The sequence below is a fragment of the Phocoena sinus genome, chromosome 1 (assembly GCF_008692025.1).
Source record: "Phocoena sinus isolate mPhoSin1 chromosome 1, mPhoSin1.pri, whole genome shotgun sequence".
Taxonomy (NCBI): Eukaryota; Metazoa; Chordata; class Mammalia; order Artiodactyla; family Phocoenidae; genus Phocoena; species Phocoena sinus.
This window is the reverse complement of record NC_045763.1, coordinates 130,658,914-130,685,740: the sequence shown is the minus strand read 5'-3', so window position 1 is coordinate 130,685,740 and position 26,827 is coordinate 130,658,914. Positions and strand designations below refer to the sequence as shown.

The 26,827-nt window shown below is 39.1% G+C and overlaps 1 non-coding gene across 1 annotated transcript; it reads right to left on the bottom strand.

The window, feature by feature from the left end:
• Positions 1-3,408: 3,408 nt before the first annotated feature.
• Positions 3,409-3,515, bottom strand: LOC116745721. Its single transcript, XR_004347533.1, has one exon. It is a non-coding gene; the product is annotated as a U6 spliceosomal RNA (small nuclear RNA).
• Between the last annotated feature and the right edge of the window lie 23,312 nt (positions 3,516-26,827).

Here is a 26,827-nt window from a genome sequence, read left to right as displayed (position 1 = left end):
AAATTTTCTTTTTTTAATATATATTTTTTTAATAAATTTATTTATTTTATTTATTTATTTTTGGCTGTGTTGGGTCTTCGTTGCTGTGCACAGGCTTTCTCTAGTTGTGGCGAGCAGGGGCTAGCCTACCCTTCTTTGAGGTGCACGGGCTTCTCATTGCGGTGGCTTCTCTTGTTGCGGAGCAAAGGCTCCAGGTGAGCAGCCTTCAGTAGTTGTGGCATGTGGGCTCAGTAGTTGTGGCTCGCAGTCTCTAGAGGGCAGGCTCAGTAGTTGTGGCGCACAGGCTTGGTTGCTCCGCGGTATGTGGGATCTTCCTGGACCAGGGCTTGAACCCGTGGCCCTGGCATTGGCAGGCAGATTCTAAACCACTGCGCCACCAGGGAAGCCCCACCCTAAATTTTCTCATTGCCACTTTTTAAGCCCTCCCTCCTGCCTCTCCCTGTCCACCTCTGCCCTAATCAACCTCTAATTTGCTTTCGGTCATATAGGATTAGTTTGCATTTTCTAGAATTTTATTTAATTCTGCTCTGGAAATTGACATTTGTCCTTGGGAGATCAATGTGTGTATGTGTGCCTTAACTGATGATTGTCTCCTAAACCCTTAGAATACCAAAGTTCTTTCTAGATCCTAGACTATGAAGCTGGACTTAGAGTAGAAAGTGTACCCGAAACCCCCATGCCTTTTCCATGGTGTTATTCTAGATTGAAACACACAAGATGGGGAAATGTGCTGCTAGGAGATGCTCAGATCCACAGACTATCAGGAGGGGGAAGGAGGCTGTGGGCTCTAATCTATGATTCAAACAATCCATTAGCAGCAGAAAAATGAAGAGTGTTTTCTAATAGGACAGAGAATGCCTTTCTGAGCAGCAGAGAGCATGTGGGTAAATCTGTAATACATGTGATGCAACACCTCTTACCCTTCATTTTCCCAAATATACCAAGGAAGGCGATTCTAATGAGTGGGTGAGGGAAATCTGAGGTTTGGGGTGTGCCCTACAGAGGGAATACTAGACAGCTCTGAGAGCACGTATGAGCGACATCTAAGGAAGGAAGGCACTGAAGGAATGCTTCCCATAGGAGAAGACATCTGAGCTGCATTTTGGATTAATAACATTTTCCATAAACTGTCTGGCAAAACCAATAGAAATCCTGATGAGCAGAGTTTTTAGGGAACTGATGCATAGATAGGTGAATATATTTCCCCAAAGAAAATATGAAGCATATGGTCTGACATCTGATTTGGCAATATGACAGAATATTTGAAATTGGGACTCTCCAGAAAAAGAGAGCATATGGTCACTCTGAGCGTAGGGTGTAGTTTGGGGGAGGGCTCTAAGGTGTGAGAGGAATAAGCCAAAGTAAAGGTGACTGACAGCACTGAGATTAAGCAAATGTCTAATGTCATCAACGTTGATTGCAGAGAGTTAAAAACAGAGCTAACATATAGAAGCCAACTAAGATCCCCTGAAGAGTTTCTCACCCATTCTCCTCTCTCTGGTGTGACAGATATTAACAGCAGCCAGCAACGCCTACCAGGTAGGCTTTAGAAGTGGGTGATGATAGATTTTGAGGCAATAGTGGACGTGAGGGTCAGCAAAATCAGTGAAGTAGTTGCGAAACAGCCAGCAAATACTGCTGCAAAGATACTGATTTTTCTTTTTTTTTTTTTTTGCGGTACATGGGCCTCTCACTGTTGTGGCCCCTCCCGCTGCGGAGCACAGGCTCTGGATGCACAGGCTCAGCGGCCATGGCCCACGGGCCCAGCCGCTCCGCGGCATGTGGGATCCTCCCGGACCGGGGCACGAACCCGTGTCCCCTGCATCGGCAGGCGGACTCCCAACCACTGCGCCACCAGGGAAGCCCAAAGATACTGATTATACTTCCTCTAAACTCCCACCTTATGACAAATACCAGCATTGTAAGTATTTTACTTAATAGTTTATATGGTCCTCAAATAGAAGAAAAAGACAAAAGATGTTCTTTCTTTTTGAAAGGGAGACAATACTTTTAACCTAAAGAGAAAATGGATTAGGTTAATTGCATTTTGGTACTACCTGCTTGACTTCTTCCTGTACAAGGTATAAACTCCTAAGTGCCTGTATTTATAATAGTGTACTTCATAGGATAAGAGAAAATAAATTTTAAAAATCTAAGGACTTGAGAAGGGAATCAAAGAGTGAAAGTCAACTAGAAAGCTATTTCAGGGAGGAAGTAATTTGTGAAAATTAAATAACTGGGTGATGGTGACAAAAGAAATAATGACAGTTCTTGGAGGGGATGATACATTTTCAGAATTTTAGTTTACTTCTTTGAATTTCATGACAGAATGAAGTGATTAATATCATACATTCACGTTGAGGAAAATGGGCATCTTGATAAGAGCAGATAGTTTTAAAAAGAAGAAATGAGATAATCTCTTTGTTTATCAAATTAACAAAAATTTTTAAAAATGATAGTGCTCAGGGACATCCCTGGTGATGCAGTGGTTAAGAATCAGCCTGCCAGTGCAGGGGACACAGGTTCGAGCCCTGGTCTGGGAAGATCCCACGTGCCAGAGGAGCAACTAAGCCCGTGTGCTACAACTACTGAGCCCGCGAGCCTAGAGCCTGTGCTCAGCAACAAGAGGAGCCACTGCAATGAGAAGCCCGTGCACTGCAACAAAGAGTAGCCCCTGCTCGCCGCAACTACAGAAACCCTGCACACAGCAATGAAGACCCAACACAGCCAAAAATAAATAAATAAAATTTTTTAAAAATGATAATGCTCAGTGTTGTTGAGGGTAGAAGAATGTAGTCTCACAGATGACAAGTGGGAGCATAAAAGCCATGACTTTTCTGGGAAGCACTTTGGAAAAATATAAGAAAAATCTCAAAAATGAGCAGAGCAACTGATGTAAAAATTCTACTTCTAATATTTATTTTTGGGAAATAATCAGAAAAATGTTCAAGGATAGATCTATAATTTCAATAGTATTGTTTACAAAGCTGAAAATGTCCCAGAGTTAATTAATGAATGTGATGATACTTCTATACATTGTAAAATGTGCAGTCATTTAAAATATCTATATACATATACATGGGAAGAAATTCATAATACTAATAATAAAGTAGGTTCTGAAATAGTATGTATAGTTTGACCTCTCAAATTTTTAAAAATTCTATAGCTGTAGACATGAATGCTTACAAAAAAAAAAAATACCAAAATGTTCTCAGTGACAGAATTATGGATGCTTATTCTATTTGTCTTCTTGTATCTTCTATTTTTCTTTAATAAAGATGTACTGTTTATGTAATAACATTTTAATTGAAGTATAATTGATATACAATATCATATTACTTTCAGGTGTACAACACAGTAATTATATATATATTCATATATATTGAAATGGTCACTATGATAAGTCTAAAAAATATGGAATGCTTCACAAATTTGCATGTCATCCTCACGCAGGGGCCATGCTAATCTTCTCTGTATCGTTCCAATTTTAGTATATATGCTGTCAAAGTAAGCACTATAATAACTTTTTTTTTTTTTTTTTTTTTGCGGTACGCAGGCCTCTCACTGCTGTGGCTCCTCCTGTTGGGGAGCACAGGCTCCGGACACGCAGGCCCAGCGGCCATGGCTCATGGGCCCAGCCGCTCCGCGGCATGTGGGATCCTCCCGGACCGGGGCACGAACCCGTGTCCCCTGCATCAGCAGGCGGACACTCAACCACTGCACCACCAGGGAAGCCCTAACATTTTAATGACCATTTTATGAACAGAAGTATCCTCACTGAAGGTTTTCTCTCCAAAGGATGAGTGCAGGAGTATGAAGATGTCCTGAAGGTGAAGCTGAATGAGAAGTGCATATGTTCAGGAGGGATGTCTAGCAGGAGAAACGACAAAGAACTCTTATATATGCCCCAAAAATGAATAAATGAGCAGAGATATTTTTAGGTCACCATTTGCTTCTATTTTGGGGGGCTTTAAAAATTCTTCATCTGGAGAAATAAGCATTCATAAATTTGGGGGTATGGGATGAGATGGAGTAGGGAAATTCAAATATTTTCTGGCAGCAACTTTACTTCTGTCAATGTTTGTTTATCCCATCACCAAGGGAAAATGGTTCACAATAGTCTCGACCATCAGAAACATCTCAGGATTTCAAAAATACAGTAAGAATAATCATTATTGATGCTTTTGCAGCACTCTTCAGAATGTTAAAAAAAAAATTCACTAACATCAAATAGTGTCTGTAATAAACCTATGAGCCAAATCAAATCAATATGATTCACAGGGTCATCATGAAATGCAGGTTTCCAAACTGCTGACACACAGAAGTATCTGTTTCGGTCAAGGATCTTGGTAGCAGTAATAGAGACCAGCTCTCACCGATTTAAGCAGATCAATAGTGGATTAAAAGGACATTGGGTTATATTTCCATAATCTTTAAAAATGATATTGGGTGGCTTACAGAATTGCTGGGAGGGCTTGAAAAACTAGGCTTGAAGCTAAGCAGGAGGAATAAACCACCCACAGAACTGATCTGATGAGGAAGCTGGCTAGAATAACCAACCGTCCTGGTTTTCCTGGGGCTGAATGGTTTCCAGAGATTCAGAGTTTTCCATGATAAAACTGGGTAAGTGCTAGGCAAACTGTGAGAAGATGGTCTCCCCCTACCCAAGCCCCCAACCCCCCACCACAGCCAGCGCCATGGACATCAGGCACTAGACCACACAGTCTGCCCTTTGGCCACCTCTACATTGGAAACTGTAGATTGCAGAAATGTTTCCTGTCAGTAGGTTAAGAGAGAGAGAGAGAGAGAGAGAGAGAGAGAGAGAGAGGAGAGACTGTTGCTTGTATCTTCAGGGCTGAGTCAAAAGTCCAGTAGATGTCTGATTGAAAAGACTAGGTCACATGCCTTCACCTTAGCTGCAAGGGAGGGAGAGAAAGTGACTATCTGACATCTTCCATTTCCATTATGGGAGGTATCTTTGCTCACCACCAAGATTAACACGGTGAGGAATTCTCTAAGTATAGGAAAGCAGTTCAGGTGGCCCAAATAATGACCAATTTCCACTACAAAATCCAAATTAGTTTTAATTCTCTAATATTATTTATTTAAGAACACTAAGGCAACTGTTTGTCTGGTATATAGTAGTTTCTTTGATTTAAAATTAAGTTTTAAAAGTCAGATTAACAGCATGTTACTGTAATACCACCTTAATTACTTGGCCACAAAATAGTTTATGCCTGTTATAACTTTTACAACTATGTGACAAACATAATCCTATATTTAGGTTGTAAAAAATTTAATCCTTCTGACTTTTGTCCACCACAATGGACTGTTCCCTTTCCATTATTTACCCAGGAAATTTTTTTCTCTCTTTTGTTTTTAATATTTCTAGAGGAGACAAGTGTTTGCCAAGAAGAAATGGATTTGGATGGAAACCTTTTATCGAGGACAAACCTTAAGAAGACTAATGGACAATGAGCTCTGTATAACCCTTTGGCCTTCACTCTTAACGTTTATTGTGATCAAGTGATTTGAGCAAAGGATTTCAAGTCAGTGCTCATGTATTTTTTGTAGCTTTTCATTTCTCTTACAGAATGACCTGGAACAAACCCATTGAGATTTTTTGTCTTGTCTTCATATACTGAACTATAAAATGGGAATGCCTGTAGTTAATCAAAGATAGTTTTTACTGATAGTAAACAACAAAACAATGGACGAAGAATTCTGGTCCTGCCTTTCAAGGTGTAATTGTGCAGTCTTGAGGGTATCACTTAAATTCTGTGTCAGTTTCCCCAATCTATAAATGATAATAATACCTGCACTACCTATTTCAAAATATATATGAGAAAAAGCATTTTTTAAAGTATAGAACAGTGTTAAGTATAGCAAAGTGTTATTATTGAATTACTCTTGCAGCATTTAGTGCTAAAAATGCAGAGTGCTTCCTTTGATTTTATCTAGGAGATATATCTCTGAAAATCAATTTAAAATTATAGAAGCTAATAGATGAGTCCTTTTTAGTTTGTGGTTATCTTCTGCATGGCAGATTTTTTTTATATATAAATGTATTTATTTTATTTATTTATTTTTGGCTGCTTTGGGTCTTCGTCCCTGCTCGTGGGCTTTCTCTAGTTGCAGTGAGCGGGGTCTACTCTTCATGGCGTTGCGTGGGCTTCTCATTGCAGTGGCTTCTCTTGTTGCAGAGCACGGGCTCTAGGCACGCGGGCTTCACTAGTTGTGGCGCATGGGTTTAGTTGCTCCGTGGCATGTGGGATCTTCCCAGACCAGGGCTTGAACTCGTGTCCTCCGCATTGGCAGGCGGATTCTCAACCACTGTTGAGAAGCCCTGCATGGCAGATTTTTTTTTTTTTTTTTTTTGCGGTTCACGGGCCTCTCACTGTTGTGGCCTCTCCCGTTGTGGAGCACAGGCTCCAGATGCACAGGCTCAGCGGCCATGGCTCACGGGCCTAGCCGCTCCGCGGCATGTGGGATCTTCCCGGACCGGGGCAGGAACCCGTGTCCCCTGCATCGGCAGGCGGACTCTCAACCACTGCACCACCAGGGAAGCTCCCTGCCTGGCAGATTTTTAAGTGGTAATTATTAATGCAGTTTTCTTACACTTACTCTTTCCTCAATGCCATTTTTTCAAAAGTTTTCTGAATTATATTTATAGTCCCTGAAGTCCTGGGGATGCTCTTCTGTGGGGTTTTTTTTTTTTTTTAACCTAAGATGTCCAAGGTATAAGACTGTATACAGGAAACAACCATTAATACAGGAAACAGAAAGTAGTATTGTTCTACTTAAAATAACTGCCCCCTAATGGAGGTATAGAATATAAGCTCCATTTATAATGAGAGGGAACAAATGGAGGGGAGGAGAATCTGTTGAAAGAGATTTGCTTGACAAATATACCATATCTACTTTGTGAAATTACCAAGCACCTAAGGACTAGAAAAGTACTCACATACCCTCTATGAAGAGGCTCCTTTGTTTCCTTTATCTCCAGCCCTTTAAATAGTGTCTGGATAATCTCATATTAACACTCTGGAGCTGTTAATTTATAGATTAAAAACTGCTGATGTAGGACAGCCATGTGATTAATCAAGATACCAGAAATACAAGCAAGGAGGCAAGATACTTATTCTGGCAGCTTCATAACTGGGACTCTTCGGTAGGAAAAAATATCTCAATCCCACTCCTTTATGAAAGTTCTTTCTATATCTCAGTCTTCACTGTCTAAACCTAAATAGAATTCCTTTCTATTTTTAATCCCCTTTCAACAAAATGAAAGCTGAATTTACACACCAGTTTTTGTCTTTTATCCATCAACACTTTAGCTGAAGAGAAACTACACTGCCTGTTAATCTCGAGTGGGATAAACCCTTCTGACTTTTCCCTCACACCTACTCTAAGTGTGTTTATCACAGAAGTCTGGCTTAGGCAAATAGTTTGATTTGCAGAGATGGTACTGCCTATTTCTCTGGGTGACCTTGAGCAACCTCTCAGATTCTTTTCCTAGAGAATGTGATATTGTTAATAAAGAACTATGTGATCTGTCTTGCCCATAATAATTTTTTTGTTGGTTGATTTCTTGATTGCAATGCAGAGCTTAGATTCACAGTACTGAAAATAATAGATCTATTTGTAAAGTTAAGCATTCAACTCAGGATTGTTTATAACTAAGAATATGAAGGAATTTGACTTAGTTCTTCATGAGACTAAAACATGCAAAATCCTACACATTAATACAAGTAAAATGCAAATGATCCCACACTATGTCCTGAGGGAACTATAAAAATGTATAAGAAATAATCCCTGATCTCAAGGATATTACAGCCTAGTAATGACTTGTTACAACAACTTCTGACACATTTTAAAAGATTCAATACAATTGAGAGTACTCGCTATGTAGAAGGCACGGTAAAAAAAAAAAAATTACTATTGCAGTATCCTAAATAATATCTCTGAAATGTTGTGATTATCAATTAGCTTTTTGTCCTTGTTTTTAAAAAAAATCAACAAGTTTTACAAGATATTTAAAACAAAGAAGAGTCCTCAGTCCTTTCACTGTTTCCAAATAAAACGACTTTCAACTGTAGGTGATTTTCTTCATATGTACCTCCATACTTTACATAACATGCTTGTATTGCTATATCATGTTCTTTCAGTTGCAGGTATTCTCTGTTGTCTTCCCTCACTCCATCACAATTAAACACATACACACACAGTCAGTTCCCATTCCTCATCAACACAATATATTGACTAGGTAAGTGTATAATGTTTATATTATTATGAGTATATATGTTTTCAGAACAGTAGTCAACTATGATCATTTTTGCAAAATGTTTTGCTTTCTCTGGAGTTAATAATTTTCATTTAAGTTTAGTTAATTTTCTAATCCTTAATTCAGTCAAACTGTCTGTCAGGTATTTAAATTTATTAATGTATACTATTAATTTCATTTTCCTAAATATTTCTGTCCGAGGGCCTCTGACCTACTCCAGCTTGGACTTGTTGCATAACTAGCAACCTAGGATCTCCCTTGACGAACATCTTGGAGATTCCTTTCACTTCTCTCCTACAACAGATGTCCTGTTTTGATGGAACACAACGTTCATTAAGTTCATGAGAAAGGATATATATAAGGGAAACAAATTTTTTGAGACATTGCATGTCTGAAAACATCTTTTTTCCCCCCTCTACATGCATACTGAGTATAGAATTCTAGGTTGGACATAATTTTCCTTCATGATTGTGAGGCCATTTCACCATTGCTTTCTGCCTTCTAGTATTGCTTCTGAAAAAGCAAAAGACATTCTGATTCTTGATCGTTTGTATGAGACCTTTTTTTTTTTTTTGGAAGTTTATAGGATCTTCTCTTTGTCTCCAGTGTAAATTCATGGTCATGCGCCTGGGTCTGATCTTTTTCCATCCCTGGTCATATATACTCAGTGACATCTTTCAATCTGAAAACTCATGAGCTTCAGTTCTGGGAAATTTTTATAAATCATCTTGTTATTCCTTCTCAATTGTTTTCTTATTTCCCTCTGTCTGGAACTCCTATTATTCAGTTGTTGGACCTCTTGGACTTGTTCTCTGGATTTTTTTTTTCCTTCTCTCTAATTTCCTAGCTTTTACTCTTTTTGCTCTACTCTCTGAAAGATTTCCTCAACTGGATCTTCCAAACTTTCTGTTGAGATTTTCATTTATGCTACCACGATTTTCATTCCAAAGAATAATTTTTGCTATCTGAATATTATTTTTATGTAGCATCTTGTTTCATAAATGTAATATCTTCTCTTGTATTTAAGTTTTTTTCTCTTTGCCTAGTTGCTATCTCCTCAAACTTTCTTTCTTGTATTTATTCATTTTGGTTTTTATCTTTCTGTTATATGATTTCTTCAACTTTCTGGTACTCAATTGCTTTTTTGCTCATATTTAAGAGTAGGACACTAAAAGCTGATAGAAAGCTTTGAGCATGTCAACTCTGAGTTCTAGTGTGAAATGATATGGCTGATTTGTTTGTTAAGGAATCCCTGAATTTTTATCTTTAGCTTTATTTATGGACTGGTCTGATCCCCAGAGAAGGATCTTCCAGTCTCCTGCCTAGAAGGTCTAGGCCTCACTGCCAGTATTTTGGAGTCAACTGTGGTAAGAGGACTTAGGCCTCACACACTCACATTCTCCCATGTTTGGTACAGTACTCCACATTCAACTGTGACTGATGACCCTCAGATCAGAGACCCTCTGTTTTATCCTCTACAAAGAAAAAGGCTCTAGTCTTTTGTGGGAGGCAGGGAGTAGATAATCAATCAGCAGTATAGAGTGAGAGATAAAATTTAGCTATCTGTTTCTTCATTATCTTTCAACTAATATTCCTTTTTTAACATTCCCCCTACTTTTATTTCTATTTCCAGAGGAACCTGGTCCTGCTAATTCGTGGCTTTTTAAGCATTTCTGCAATGCAAATCAGTTTAGTTCTTGGCTTTCTCCCTGCTAGTTTAGGAATCTGTTTTCACTGGACTCCTCTCAGTAACCACCAATCTATCCGCTTCATAGCATATGAAATGTCATTAATTTTGTTTATTCTCCTGTTTTCTAGCTTGTCAGTTTATGGCCTTAAATTTTTTTTTTAACTAAGTTTTAGTGAAGTTTCAGGAGGGAGCAAAATTAGATGCATATGCAAAAGCGTTCTCCCTTTTACTGAGAACCCCCCATTTATTTTTTTGCCGGGAGACTAGTGAATCAAAGGAATTTAATCCAAACCAAAATCATGAGAGAGACACCATCAAAGGCTAACATAGCTCTCCTCTTGTTCCAGTAGGCCGTTATGAAGAGAAAAAAATGGCATGTTGCTCCACACAAAAATATGAAAGCCCATTAAAATACGGGTAGGGTGGGCTTCCCTGGTGGCACAGTGGTTGAGAGTCCGCCTGCCGATGCAGGGGACACGGGTTCATGCCCCGGTCCAGGAAGATCCCACATGCCGCAAAGCGGCTGGGCCTGTAAGCCATGGCCGCTGAGCCTGCGTGTCCAGAGCCTGTGCTCCACAACGGGAGAAGCCACAACAGTGAGAGGCCCGCATACCACAAAAAATATATATATATATGGGTAGGGTGAAGCATTACTAACCAATGACATATTTCCTCCCACAACATTGATTTAGTACTATTAGTAAAAATTAATGCCTGCTTTTTTATTAAAATACTTTATTTTTAGAACAGTTTTAAGTTTACAGAAAAATTGTACAGAAAATACAGAGAGTTCCCAAATACCCCCCTCTCTACCCCCATACAGTTTCTCCTAATATTAACATCTTGCATTAGTGGAGTACATTGTTACAATTGATGAACCAATATTGATGCACTATTAAAGTCCGTGGTTTCCTTTAGGGTTCATTCTTTGTGTTGTACAGTTGGGTTTTTTTTTTTTTTTTTTTTTTGGTTTTGAAAAATGCATAGCCTCATATATCCAGCACTACAGTATCATACCAAATAATTTCATCACCATAAAAATCCCCTTTGCACCAACTATTCAATCCTTCCTTTTTCCCCCTCTCCAAATCACTGGCAACCACTGATCTTTTTACTATCTCTACAGTTTTGCCTTTTCTAGAATGTCATATTGTTGATATTATACGGTATGCAGCATTTTCACACTGGCTTCTTTCACTTAACAATGCACATTTAAGGTTTTTCATATCTTTTTGTGGATTGATAGCTTATTTCTTTTTATCGTTGCATAACAACCCACTGTATGGATGTACCACAGTTTGTTTATCTACTCACCTATCAAAGAACATATTGGTTGCTTCCAAGTTTTAGCCATTATGAATAAAACTGCTGTAAACATTTGTGTATATGTTCTTGTGTGGGCATGAATTTTCAGGTTATCTGGGTAAATACTTAGGGCATTATTGCTGGATTAGATGGTAAGATTATGTTTAGCTTTTTAACAAACTGAGGAACTGTCTTCCAAAGTCGCTATGCCATTTTGCATTCCCATCAGAAATAAATTAGAGTTCCTGCTGTTCCTCATCCTCGACAGCATTTGGTGTTGTCAGTGTTTGGAATTTTGGCCATTCCAATAGATATGTAGTAGGACCTCATTGTTGTTTTAATTTGCAATTCCCTAGTGACATAGGATGTTGAGAATCTCTTCACACATGCTTCTCATATGTATATCTTCTTTGGTGAGATGTCTGTTCAGATCTTTTGCCCATATTTAAATTGGGTTGTTTGTTTTCTTATTGTTGAATCCTAAGTGTTCTTTGTGTGGGTACAAGTTCTTTATCAGGTATGTGTTTTGAAAATATTTTCTCCCAACAGATGGCTTGTCTTTTTATTCTCTTAACAGTGTCTTTCACAGAACAGTCTTGAATTGTAGTGAAGTCCAACTTATCAGTTTTTTCTTTCATGGATCCTGCTTTAGGTGTTATATCTAAAAAGTCATCACCAAACCCAAGGTCATCTAGATTTTCTCCTATGTTATCTTCTAGAAGTTCTATAGTTTTACATTTTAAATTTAAGCCTGTGATCCATTTTGAGTTAATTTTTGTGAATGGTGTAATGTCTGTGTCTAGATTCATATTTTTACATGTAAATGTCCAGTTTTTCCTGTACCATTTATTGAAAAGACTATTTTTTTTCTTTTGGATTGCCTCTGCTCCTTTATCAAAGATCGGCTATATGTGGGTCTATTTCTGGGACCTCTACACTTTTCTGTTGATCTACATGTCTATTGTTCATCAATACCACACTGTCTTGATTACTGTAGCTTTATAGTAAGTCTTAAAGTCAGGTAGTGTCAGTCCTCAAACTTTTTTCTTCTTCAGTATTGGGTTGGCTATTGAGTCTTCTGCCTCCCCATATAAATTTTAGAGGAAGTTTGTCAATATCCACAGAGCAACTTGCTGGGATTTTTATTGGGATTGCATTAAATCTATAGATAAAGTTGAGAAGAAGTGACATCTTAACGACATTGAGTGTTCCTATTCATGAACATGTAGCTTTCCTCTTATAGATCTTACACATATTTAGTTAGATTACACCTAAGTATTTCCCTCTCTCTCTCTCCACGCCCTCCCTCAATTTGTGCCAAAATAAATGATGTTTTGCTTTTAAGTTCAAAATCCAATTATTCCTTGATAATATGTAGGAAAACAATTGGCTCTTGTATATTAACCCTGTATCCTGCAACCTTGCTATAGTTGCTTACTAGTTTCAGAAGTATTTTTTGGTTGTTGATTCTTTGGGATTTTTGTACATAAACAATCATGTCATCTGTGAACAAAGATGGTTTTATTTTCCTTCCCAATCTGTATACCTTTTAATTCTTTTTCTTGTCTTATTACACTTGTTAGGACTTCTATTATGATGTTGAATAAGAATGGGGAGAGGAATTCTGATCTGGGGAGAGGTTCCATGAGTAATTTAATCAGTCCCTGAACTAATGAAACCAGCATGCCTACAACTCATACTGTGGAAATATAGAAAAAGCAATCTGAACTGCACATGCACTATTGGCATGGAAGCAAAAGACTCTCACTCCCTTTCACCACCACTCCCAAACTTCCCAGCATGATTTATATGGCATCAAGCAACATTCAATATCTAGGTGAGGCCTCAAGCATGCTACTACAAAATAAATGGCTCAAGCTTGGGGCATTTTATTGGAGGGGGGGGAGCGGTTATGGAAGATTTATCCAGTAACTTAAATCTCTGTGAGTAGGAGGTTTCTCCACATAGAGACAAGTAAACAACATCCCATTTAGTGGACTGTGCCTTAGAATAGCATGAAACTGGCAGGAGATGACATAGATAATGTGACCATACAAACCAGTTTGCCTGAGATAGTTTTTGCCTATTGTCTGAGTGTAATTATTAATAGTGTCCCCTTCATTATCAAAATTGTCTCAATTTGGGAGATAAACTATATGGTCACTCTACTTACAGGGGAAGTGAGAACAGTGAAGAAAGACCCCATATGCTCAGAGAGTTCTCCAGAAAACCCTATGCTTACTCATGTAGGCTACAAGAGTCCCTATTTTTAAAAAGAAGAGAAAGAGGTCATACAGTTTGGTTAAACATTCATACATGCATTAATAACAGGGCTTCCTGAAATCAGACATGCTATAGCCATTGTTGCTCAATAGCTGTCAGAGGCATTTTAAGCTATCAAATGGCTTTTAAACTAGATTATCTCATATTTCCCTGCTCACTTTCACCCTGCCTGGGAAGTCCCTCTGAATTTAGAAGTCCTTTACTGGTCTTTGAGAAAATTTCTATGCTCTGAGGAGCCAAATGTAGCAATAACCTGCTTCAGACCACAGGAAGACCCCTAGATATTTAGATGATCTAATAGTTTATGTTTAGAACTAGGTCACAACATTTCTTTCCCATTCAGGGCCTCCTTCCTGTTACAAGTTTGAATATTAAATAGAGTCCTCAAAAAATAAATAGAGTCCTCAGTGGGAGGAACTACCTAGTGGATGGCAGAACAAGTCCATCAACAAATAATTTTTGAGCAACCTCTATGTAGGTCCTTGAGTATATTGTCCTTGGGTACAAAAGCTGGCAATATAGTCAATCAATCAATATATTAAACAATTGCTTTAAAAGACCATATTACCCAAATGGTATTGTGGAAGTACAAAATAACCTGATAATTTATGCAGTTTAGAAATTAAGCACAAAAGGAATTAGAAAAAAGGGAGCTGAATTTTTTAATAAGTATTGGAAGAGATTTGGTTTAATGAGAGGACAGATTGTGTGTGTGTGTGTGTGTGTGTGTGTGTGTCTTGGTAGTAAAGTAATGAGAATATCTTTTAAGTACTCAAATTAAAATAGCACCTCTCAAGTTAAATTGGAACTATCATGTTGACATTTTGAAGAAAAGTAGTGATGCGAAGCAGAGTTGTACTATTCATAAACTTCTAGATACCATAAATCTAGCGCTATTTAAAGAAATGCAGGAAGGAACTATAGTAGGAAAGGGGCATAAGATATTATTTTTTAAGGCAGATTAAGAAAACCAACTAGATCTTTTAGAAACTAAAAAATACCTTAATTGAAATGAAAAACCCAAGGGAAAATTACTTAATCTAGCTGATACTCATTTATAAAAAGAGCTTCATGACTGTGTCAAAGGATTATGTGGTAAATGTAGAAATAATGTATTTTAATCTGAGTTATTAGTTCTAGGCAATAGAAATCAACTCTGGCTGATTCAAATAGAAAAGGAATTTATTGAAAAGATGTTGGATAACTTATAGAATCTACTGGAGAACTGGAGAACCAGACACTGGGATACCTAGCCTTAAGTGATGCTCACAACAACTCGGATTGGTATAGTGAGGGCACTATTCCTGCTTACACAAAGCAACATTTGCAACAACCTGCACCACCAATACTAGTAACACCAGACACTGTGTCACCAAAAGACAATTCTACCACTCTGCTCCAGGGAGTTGATCTTTCAGCAATTTCCCCTGAGTTTCTCATAGTCTCATTACCACTAGCACCTGCTAAATGTTCTAGGAGAGTGCCTTTGATTGGTGCCATAAATGCAAAGGGTGCTGAAAGAGCAAGTATCTGGAATAGTCAGCTTCTTTAATATAAGATGGAAGCCCTGTATATATACAAAAGAGCTTCAAATACTAGGCAGCCAAAAAGAAAAAGGCAAATGTCACCGCAATTCGCTCTTGTAACTGCCCAACAGACACAAACATATTTCTTCCTATTCTTATTCCACTAACTACTTCTGCTCAATATACTGCAATATATCCTTCAACAACTGAAAACATGTTCTCCATCTCCCCAAAATGGGGACATCATCAGTTGGTGCAGGGGGTGGTAAACAATTTTTTGTAAGTTGTTCTTGTAAGTAAAGTTGTATTGGAACACAGCCATTCCCATTTGTTACACATAATCTATGGCTGCTTATGTTCTGCAATGTCAGAGTTGAACAGTGGCAAGAGACTGTATGTCTCACAAAGCCAAAAATATTTCCTATCTGACCATTTACAGAAAAAGTTTACAACGATTGAATTAGTTCATCCAACTTCAAGTCCACAGCTCCTGAACAATGTCTATTGTTCCTTTAATCCTATCATTATTCCATCACAATATTCAGTAACCTCTAGACTAATTTATAAAGACAGACACCAACTACACATCCAATATAAAATAGTGGGGAAATAGAAAATATTTTAAAATAATTTTAAAAGATAAATATATACTTTATTACTTAACTCAACAATTGTTCATTTTTCTAAAAAAGATTTTTTTTGATGTGGACCATTTTTAAAGTCTTTATTGAATTTGCTACAATATTGCTTCTGTTTTATGTTTTGGTTTTTTGGCGCTGAGGCATGTGGGATCTTAGCTCCCGAACCAGGGATCAAACCTGCACCCCTTGCATTGGAAGGTGAAGTCTTAACCACTGGAGCACCAGAGAAGTCCCAACAATTGTTTATTGAATACTTACCATGTGAACTCTTCTATACACTGGAGTTACAGCTGTGAACAAACTTTCTATTAGGAGTGACAGGCAATAAATATCGTTTAGATAGTGATGAGAAGAAAAATAAAATGGGTGGGGGAAGGAAATACATGGAAGAGCAATAGAGTTGCAGATTTAGACAGGGTAACCAAAGATGGCCTTGTTGAGAAGTTGACATTGAATAAAGACCTAAAAGAGATGATGAGATGAGATAAGATATGAATTATGCAGGTATGTGGGGAAGAAAAATTGAGACAAGGGGAACAGCAAGCACTGAAGCCCTGAGGAAGAAAAATGGTGATGGTGAGAGTAATAGAAGATGAGATCAGAAGGAGCTAGATGATGTAGAGTCAAAAAGTCATTATGAAGGACTTCCCTGGGGCGCAGTGGTTAAGAATCCACCTGCCAATGCAGGAGACATGGGTTCGATACCTGGTCCAGGAAGATCCCACATGCCGTGGAGCAACTAAGCCCATGCACCAGAACTATTGAGCCTGCGCTCTAGAGCCCATGATCCACAACTACCGAAGCCTGCGCACCTGGAGCCCGTGCTCTGCAACAAGAGGAGCCACCGCAGTGAGAAACCCTTGCACCACAACGAAGAGTAGCCCCCCACTTGCCGCAACTAGAGAAAGCCTGTGCACAGCAATGAAGACCCAACACAGGCAAAAATAAATAAATAAATAAATTTTCTTTAAAAAAAAGTCATTATGAGACCTTTGACTCTTTCTCTGATGTGACACAGCAGGGGAGAAAATACAGATCTATGCTACAGTTCTTCTTCCTGAAAATGGTCATGAGAGCATAGGAGATATTTATGAACTTCCTTCTTAAAGGAAGACTGCACATTCTCACTGCCTTTAGCCAGATATTCACCAGATACTCATCCTTCATACCTGAAAGATCTGAATCTTTGGTGGTCCTGCCTGTATAATTTGCTGTAGTCTTCCATTACCTTATACCTCTGAATATGTCAATAACAGAAGGAGCTCCAAATGATCACCTGGTCTCCATCTATACTACTCCTGCCCCTATTTTGGAGTAGCAATCCTTTTTTCCCCGATATCCCAAATCAATTACCTCAATAAACAATCATAATTCGCCCCCCCCCTTTTTTTTTGTCATTTGGACCAGTGTTAAAAGTGACCTGAAATGACCAGATAAGCGTCTGAGTTTCAGATTTGATTTATTTACTGTTGTATTCCCTGGTAGAAGCATTCTTCTCTTGCTTTCTCAGACTAATAAATAATCAGAGCTCAGAACTGTAGGTACAGGAAGCAAAAACATTTTGAGGAGACTATTATGAATTCATTTAGAAGATATTTATCAACAACTGACATGGACTCTTTAAAACTATCAATGCTATAAAGTAAAAACAAAGAAGCTGGGGAAATGTTCTAGACTTCAAAATGTTAAGAGACATGACTACTAAGTGTGATGCAAATTCCTAGATTGGCTGCTGTTTCAAATTTTTTAAAACAGCTATAAAAACATTATTGGGACAATTGAGGAAATTTAAAAATAGACTGGATATATACAGCAATGTGAATTATTCTGAGTGTGAAAATTGCATTGTGGTTACATAGTGTATGTATCATAACTGATGCATGTTGGATTATTTAGGAAGGAAGTGTTCTGATGTCTCCAACTAACCCTCAAAGGAACAGCAAAAAAAAAAAAAAAGCATGTGTATGTGTATATGAATAGTGGAACTGAAAGAGAAGTAAAGCAAATGTAACACAATGTTGACAATTACTGAATTTAGGTGTTTATGAGCTCACTCAGCAAATACTTGGTTGGATGGGAAAAGAGGCTGAGTTTCATCTATAGTATTGGACATTTTGTCTACCTGATTATTGAGATCTTCCTCTGAAGTGGGCATCTTCAGTGAGCATTCTCATGGGACATAAATATTCTAACATTCCCGGCCCATTCTGAGAAATGTGCCCTCATTCTGCTTTTCTAAAACTCTTTGTAAGCCACTCTTCAATTATTTTACTTCCAAGTCTCTGACTGTTCATCACAACTATTAGTTATTGTCCATGAATCAGTGTACATATTTACCTTGTCACCTCTTTTTCTAAGCGAAGTGAACAATGCAATGACCTGCTTAAAATTTAATTGATGGGGGTAGGAGGGGTTCTCTCTTCCACTGCCTTTCAGGACCACCTCTAAATGGAGGTGTAGCCTGATCTTACTCCCTAAAATCCAGTCATGTATCCAACTGAAGACATCACCACTTGGATGAATAATACATGTCTCAAACTCAATTTGTTCAAAATTAAGCCTCTGATCTGTTCTTCTGGCTGAATAGAACTGTAAGCCTTCTGGTTGTAAAACCTGAATATATGTAAGCCAGGATGGGATTTTTTTTTTCTCTTCAGTGAATGATCATAGAGAATTCCACATGAAGCCCTAGGTATGGGCTAAGGAAAAAGCAGCAGAAAATGCTGTAAATGTCACTTACTTTGCTTGTTCATGGACATACATAAACCACTTTCTCTTGATGATGGAATGCTGCTGGGAACATCAGACTTTATGGCTTGGTTTATGGAGGGCTCCTCAGAATTCATGGCCCCCTGGTATCTTATGGTCAGATATTCAGTCTCTATAAGAGACCGGTATCAAAACAAGAGTTGCTTATCAAAAATAGAGTAGCTACTTGCCAAAAAGAGTGTAGTTTTTCCTCCCAAAATATAGGATGCCTCCATTTTGATTCCCCTATTAGAACTTTCCATCATCTCCATACAGCTCCCGACCTGCCTTGATCAGCTAGAGAAACTCCTCTTGCTTGGAAGCCCTCTCAAAGCTGAGAACCTTTTGCGTTAACCTGAAAATGGGTCAGAGCAGCATACTCACGTGGCATATGTTGCCTCTAAAATCCGAGGGGTCTCACCAACCAGTGTCTCTTTCTTAGTGGTAGGTAGAGTAGCAACCTGATGTTCATTTTAGAGGAAATATCCCAACTTATTGACGCTAAAGTGCAAGCAGCTCTGTGCTCAAAGTGCATTTGATTATGTCATATAGAGAATGTGCCAAAGTTTGTTAGGAGAATCACACCAGGACTTTAAAGCAAAACAAATCTATGCTCTCTTATTAAAAATTATATAATATATTATATAAGATATAATATATTGTATAAAATATAATTTAAAATACATGTATATATGTGTCACTTTTTAAAGAAACAGCCTGTGGCTTTCTATACTGAGCCTTAGTAGATATTGATCCCTGGTGGGTACTGAATGCATGCCCATGAGACACCTGTATTCATCATAAACTTAATATTATCTAACTAGACATAAAGTCAAACGTCAGCACACCATCATCAAGTGAAAACAATGTAAACAGAACTATACCCAAGCAGATCCCAAACTCACAAGGAAGTTATACGAACAGGTGGTTCACACTCCCAGCATGATGTTTCTGACTTCACTGTCATACCTCTCACATCCCACTTCTGTGGCCTCATGGTTATTTGCTTCTGATCATTTGCCTGCAGAGGGGGAAAAAAAAATCTAAGAAAGTTTATAGAAAGTTCTGTACGATATGGTAGCTCTTGCCCTAAAAGGACTTCTGTGACATTCAGCTCCATTTAGGTAAACCCTGAAGAGCAGCGTGAAAGAAGTATCTCCCTGTGAGAAAACTTCAAGAACTATAACTTAGTGGATACTCTGCTTCGTGCAACTGAAAGCATTTTATATGATATGAATTTTCCATATATCACTGCTGCAGACAAAAGAGCTCTGTAAGTCAATAGTATGATATCCATTGGATTTACAGGTCTTGTCTTGCATCCCATCACTCAGAAGCAGTTGGTACTGATCTTATAGAACAGTGACATGGCTATTAAAAACTCAGTTTCCTGGCCAACTGGGGGATCATGCTATATTGAGATGTGAAGATGGTGTGGTCCTACAGGATGAAATAAATTCTCTAAACCTTTGGTTAATATATGATGCCCTGGGAATTCCCTGGTAGTCCAATGGTTAGGATGTCGTGCTTTCACTGCCAAGGGCTTGGATTTGAACCCTGGTTGGGGAACTAAGATCCCACAAGTCGCGCAGTGTGGCAAAAAAAATATACACACACACACACACACACGCACACACACACACGTATATGGAACCAAAATGGTAGAAATGGTGGTTATGCCGCCCACAGTTTAACCAGTGACCCTTTCACAAAGTGTTTCTTTCCTGTCGCCATGACTTTGGGTTCTGCTAGTTTAGCAGTTTTAATAATTAGGGTAGACGTACATCCTTCAGGGACATAAGAATTTTGTGAAGTGGACAAGTAGAAATGTCTTTTAATCAGAAAATAAAGAATCACAATTTAGGTGAGAAGATAGGACTAGAGGCAGCAGTTTGAGAGTCATCAGGTATCAGATGTAAAGGTGTAAGAGAGGATTAATCCTCTGAAGGAGAATGCAGACTGAACAGCCAGCCAAAGACTGTGCCCTGGGAAATCCTGCAATCAGAGGCTCGATGGAATGAGAACAGACTGATGCAATTGTAATAAAAATCAATGAGACATTTCTAGTTTTAAGTGTTATCTGGCAGCCCCTGACTCAGCCTCTCCCAACTGCTGCCTACATTAAAAGACAAAGAAAAATGATAAAATGTATACCAGTGCAGAACATGAAGACTGACAGGTTGCTGACTGCCAAGAGGAATTATCCTGATTTATGAGGCCAATGGAGTTGAATTCAGAAAAACATTTGGTGGCCCACCCATAGTCTGCTTCATGAGTCAGAGCAGATTCAACCCTCTGAAAATAGGTAGGATGTCTGGGCATCCTTCCCCCATTGTTGGCTTGGTGACTCAGAAAGCCAGGATCCATACAGAGCTGCAAATTGAGCAATCAGCCCTCTTTTGCCTACAAAATCCCATATCATGCTTTTTGGTTATAGTACTGTTAGAGGCTAGCATCTTTCTGTGTATTTCTGAAGACTGCGACTTCCAAAGTTCATTGGGAAAGGATGGAGTGGGAATGGAGAAGCAGGTAGTGGTCCATTGTGGCCTGGCAGATTTGTCCCTATGAACAAAGTCTACAGACAGAGTGCTGGTCACAGTGTTTTCTGAGCTGATAGCAGATCATGAATTCCGTTGGTTTGTTTTGTCAGAGAATCAGTTAGTTCCTATCCCTCAGGCAGTAACATTAGTTCCACAATGTCCCATCGAAGTATAGCAGAGCAAGGTAAGAAGAAACACTGGGGCTACCCTGGACGTGGGCATACTAATCTGGTCTCTAGCTAAAGATCTAAGAGTAGAGCCAAAGGAAATCCATACTTCCGCCTGGGCATATGAAGAGTATACTGCCTGTAGATGAGAAAACAAAGAGCGGAGAAAACTGTCCAAACTGACTTAAGGTCTTAATAATTTCCACCAAATCTAGCACTATGAAAAGCTATCATATGTTCATGTGTTTTATTTCCTCAGGTTAGCATTCCTGGTTTTGTCTCCAGCACCTACTAACTAAGGTCAATCTTGCCTGACAATCTTTGAAAAAGATCCAGTTCTTGGTTCACCTTACCCCACAGATTTCATGTTTCAGATTATTGTCTGCTTCTCAAGACTGCAAAGCTCTTAGACTTGGGTTACCTTTTGCTCCCTACCCATAGCTAGTGGCCAGCCCTGCCTACTGGCATACAACTTGCCTCAAATCCTGGGAACCCTGGTCCATATCAGATACCCAAGCCCTTTTCTCACCCAAGAGAGATATAAAAAATAATATAGAAAAAGGAAAATGAACATAGTCCAGAAGATTCAGAGTTTTACTTATCTCTGAAAGTGATTTTCATTTAGAAAACTGTTTGACACCCTCAATAAGAAAGCAAGAAGTCATGGCCTGTCCAAAACATATTCAGAAGGACAAAAGAAGAGAAGATGAGATAAAACCCAAACTGAGAATTATGAGTATGTCTGAAGAGTAACCCAAAAGAATTTGGACAGAAGTAATAGTAAATCAAAGACAAATTGAATAAAAATGTCCAGACCTAACAGAAGGCTTAAAAATAAATTAATGAAATTAATGGAAGAAGACTCACATCTAGACATACCTTGGGAAAAAAATTAGATAACAAGGATCTCATAGGCATTAGGCAGACTAAAACAGACTACTTATAAATGACCAAAAATCTGGTAGTCCTCATGTAGAGCTTCCACTATAACAGACTTTTTAACAAATTTGCAGGGATACAATTTGAAATCCAAGCCATTGTGTAAGTATGAACCAAGTGTGAGCCAATGTGTTCATGTGTAACGGCAAGAGAAAAATGAGAGACTTCAGAATAAGCATACCATTCGTGTTCGCTTCTTTAAGGAAATCTTAAGTATATATTCAGCTAATTAAGAAAGAAAACAAAATAAGAGTTCCAATGAGGAAGTTGTGCTATAAAATATGGGCAGTGGACATTAAAGCCCATTAAACATCATTCATTCATTCATTCATTCATTTAACAAGTATTTATTGAGCCATTACTACGTGATAAGTGTTGGAAATGCAACAGTGAACAAAACTGTTGTCCAGGAGTTAGTGGGAAACAAAGAAAATTCAACAAGTAATTATAATCATCACTGTGTGCTATGAAGCATATAGTAGAGGGAACTAGCCTATTTTAGGGGTCAAAGAGGATAAACCAGAAATGAAATTCTTAACTGAGACCTAAAAGGTTGCTAAGAATTAGCCAAACAAACAAAAAGAGGGGAGAGAGTGTTCTAGACAAACTGAAGAGCTCTTATAAGCCTCAGAAGCAATACAGGACATTTGAAGAATAGAAATATGTTTGGGAATTCCTTGGCGGTCCAGTGGTTAAGACGCTGCGCTTTCACTGACAAGGCCATGGGTTCAATCCCTGGTCAGGGAACTAAGATCCCACAAGCCGTGCAGCATGAGAAAAAAAAAAGTTCTCTGTAGCTGGAACTTGGAGACCAGGCTAGAAAGATAGTCTGGGCCTGGATAATGACTGTAAACCATGCTAAGGGGGTTGGCTTTTATCCTAAAGGTAAGCCAAAATATTATAGAAAAGTTTAACAGGAAATAGATGACCAGATTTTAGAAAATCTGATTTGAAAAAATTCAGGAAAAAATTTCTTGTATGTAAATAATGGATTGTACTGTAGCATAGGTAAGTGGGTAGATTCAAAATATTTACAAAAAAAAGATATTTAGGAGACAATCAATAGGATATGGTGGGACTTCCCTGGTGGTGCAGTGGTTAAAAATCCACCGGCCAATTCAGGGGACACGGGTTCGAGCCCTGGTCCAGGAATATCCCACATGCCGCAGAGCAACTAAGCCTGTGCTCCACAACTACTGAGCCTGCTCTCAAGAGCCCATGAGCCACAACTACTGAGCCCGTGTGCCACAACTACTGAAGCCTGCGCACCTAGAGCACATACTCTGCAACAAGAAAAGCCACCGCAATGAGAAGCCAGCGCACCACAACGAAGAGTAGCCCCCGCAATGCAGCCATAAATAAATAAATAAATAAATAAAAATAGGACATGATGAATGATTAGACACTGCAGAAAAGGGAGAGGAGGAGTTAAGACTGACTAGTAGTTTCTAGCAGGGGCTATTGGGTGGATAGTCATGCTGCTGCTGAGAGGAGAGATATTGGTGAAGGATCAGGTTAGGGGGATAGTTCAGTTGGGGACATTTTGATTTGAGGAACCTAGAAATCATTCAAGTAGGCAACTGGGTATATGAATCTGCTGCTCAGGGAAAAGATCTGTCCCAATGTAGAGATTTTTGAGTTAAAAAGCAGTTGTCAAAAAGATGGGCAGACATCAGGAGAGGCATGTGGGAGGGGCCCTCCAGGAGGAGTGGGAGAGGAGCAGAGGGCGATTGCTCCACCCACTCAGGCCCAGGTAGCCTGCTGAGCTCCCAGGTGAGGTGCCCTGCCCTCTGAGACCAGGGGTGGGGGGCACACCTGGGCCCCTTCTGTTCCTTGAGCCTAAGGTCCACCCACCACAGCCCCCAGGGCTTTTTCCAGCCCTGTGGGTCCTAAGCATAGGCCCCACCCACCACCCAAACCTCACCCTTGCTTAGGCCCCACTCTCCACAGCCAAGGCCTTCCCCCACTCTCTATTTTGTTTTCCTTTTCCCTCTTCCATTTTTTTACTATTGTGGTACTGATGTACCTGCCAGTTGTTGATTCATCTATATTTTTTTTTTTTTTTTTTTTTGCGGTACATGGGCCTCTCACTGTTGTGGCCTCTCCCGTTGCGAAGAACAGGCTCCGCACGCGCAGGCCCAGTGGCCATGGCTCACGGGCCCAGCCGCTCCGCGGCATGTGGGATCTTCCCAGACCGGGGCACGAACCCGTGTCCCCTGCATCAGCAGGCGGACTCTCAACCACTGCGCCACCAGGGAAGCCCTGATTCATCTATATTTTTATTTTTACATTGTTTCTAACATATCTGTTAGTTTCCTGGTCTAATTTTATTTTTTATTTTGTTACTCTTCTCTCTCCTCTTTTTTTTTTGCCACTCCATGCGGCTTGCGGGATCTTGGTTCACAAGCCTGGGGTCAGGCCGAAACTCCTGTGGTGGGAGCTCTGAGTCTGAACCACTGAGTCTGAACCTCAGACCCCAGGAAATATTCATCGGACTGAGGTCTCACAGAGTTCCTTTTCTCAGCACCAAGACCCAGCTCCACATAATAGCCTACAAACACCAGCGTTGGAAGCCTCAGGCCAAACAACTAGTAAAACAGGAAAACAATCCCGCTCCAAGAAAAAAAAGGGACGGCAAAAAAATATGTCACAGATGAGGAGAAAGGTAAAAACCTACAAGACCAAATAACAGAAGAGGAAATAGGCAATCTACCTGAAAAAGTATTCAAAGTAATGATAGTAAAGATGATCCAGGATCTCGGATAGAATGGAGGCATGGATTGAGAAATGTTTAACAAAATCTAGAAGAATGAAGAAACAAACAAACAGAGATGAAAAACACAATAAGTGAAATGAAAAATACACTAGAGGGAATCAATGAAAGAATAACTGAGGCAGAAGAGCGAATAAGTGAGGTGGAAGACAAAATGGTGCAAATAACTGCCAAGGAGCAGAATAAAGAAAAAAGAACGAAAAGAGTTGAAGACAATCTCAGAGACCTCTGGGACAACACTAAATGCACCAACATTCAAATTATAGGGGTCCTAGAAGAAGAAGAGGAAAATGAAAGGGTCTGAGAAAATATTCAAAGAGATTATAGTTGAAAACTTCCCTCACATGGGAAAGGAAATAGTCACCCAAATCCAGGAAGCACAGAGAGTCCCATACAGGATAAACCCTAGGAAAAAGACACATATTAATCAAACTAACAAAAATTAAATTCAAAGAAAAAATATTAAAAGCAGCAAAGGAAAAACAAAAAATAACATACAAAGGAATCCCCATAAGGTTATCAGCTGATTTCTCAGCGGAAACTCTGCAGACCAGAAAGGAGTTGCAGGATATACTTAAAGTGATGAAAGGGAAAAACCTACCACCAAGATTACTCTACCCAGCAAGGATCTCATTAAGATTCAATGGAAATGAAACTTCAAAGCTTTTGCACAGCAAAGGAAACCATAACCAAGACCAAAAGACAACCCTCAGAATGGGAGAAAACATTTGCAAATGAAGCAACTGACAAAGGATTAATCTCCAAAATTTACAAGCAGCTCATGCAGCTCAATAACAAAAAAACAAACAACCCCATCCAAAAATGGGCAGAAGACCTAAATAGACATTTCTCCAAAGAAGATATACAGAATGCCAACAAACACATGAAAGAATGCTCAACATCATTAATCATTAGAGAAATGCAAATCAAAACTACAATGAGATATCATCTCACACCAGTCAGAATGGCCATCATCAAAAAATCTAGAAACAATAAATGCTGGAGAGGGTGTGGAGAAAAGGGGACACTCTTGCACTGCTGGTGGGAATGTGAATTGGTTCAGCCACTGTGGAGAACAGTATGGAGGTTCCTTAAAAAACTACAGATAGAATTACCATATGACCCAGCAATCCCACTACTTGGCATATACCCTGAGAAAACCAAAATTCAAAAAGAGTCATGTACCAAAATGTTCATTGCAGCTCTACTTACAATAGCCAGGACATGGAAACAACCTAAGCGCCCATCATCGGATGAATGGATAAAGAAGATGTGGCACATATACACAATGGAATATTACTCAGCCTTAAAAAGAAATGAAATTGAGCTATTTGTAATGAGATGGATAGACCTAGAGTCTGTCATACAGAGTGAAGTAAGTCAGAAAGAAAAAGACAAATACCGTATGCTAACACATATATATGGAATTTAAGGGAAAAAAATGTCATGAAGAACCTAGGGGTAAGATAGGAATAAAGACGCAGACCTACTGGAGAACGGACTTGAGGGTATGGGGAGGGGGAGGGGTGAGTTTTGATAGGGCGAGAGAGAGTCATGGACATATACACACTAACAAACGTAGTAAGGTAGATAGCTGGGGGGAAGCAGCCGCAAGGCACAGGGATATTAGCTCGGTGCTTTGAGACAGCCTGGAAGGGTGGGATGGGGAGAGTGGGAGGGAGGGAGACGCAAGAGGGAAGACATATGGGAACATATGTATATGTATAGCTGATTCACTTTGTTATAAAGCCGAAACTAACACACCATTGTAAAGCAATTATACCCCAATAAAGATGTTTAAAAAAAAAAAAAAAAGATTCAATGGAGAAATCAAAACCTTTTCGGACAACCAAAGATAAGAGAATTCAGAACCACCAAACCAGCTTTACAACAAATGCTAAAGAAACTTCCCTAAGTGGGAAACACAAGAG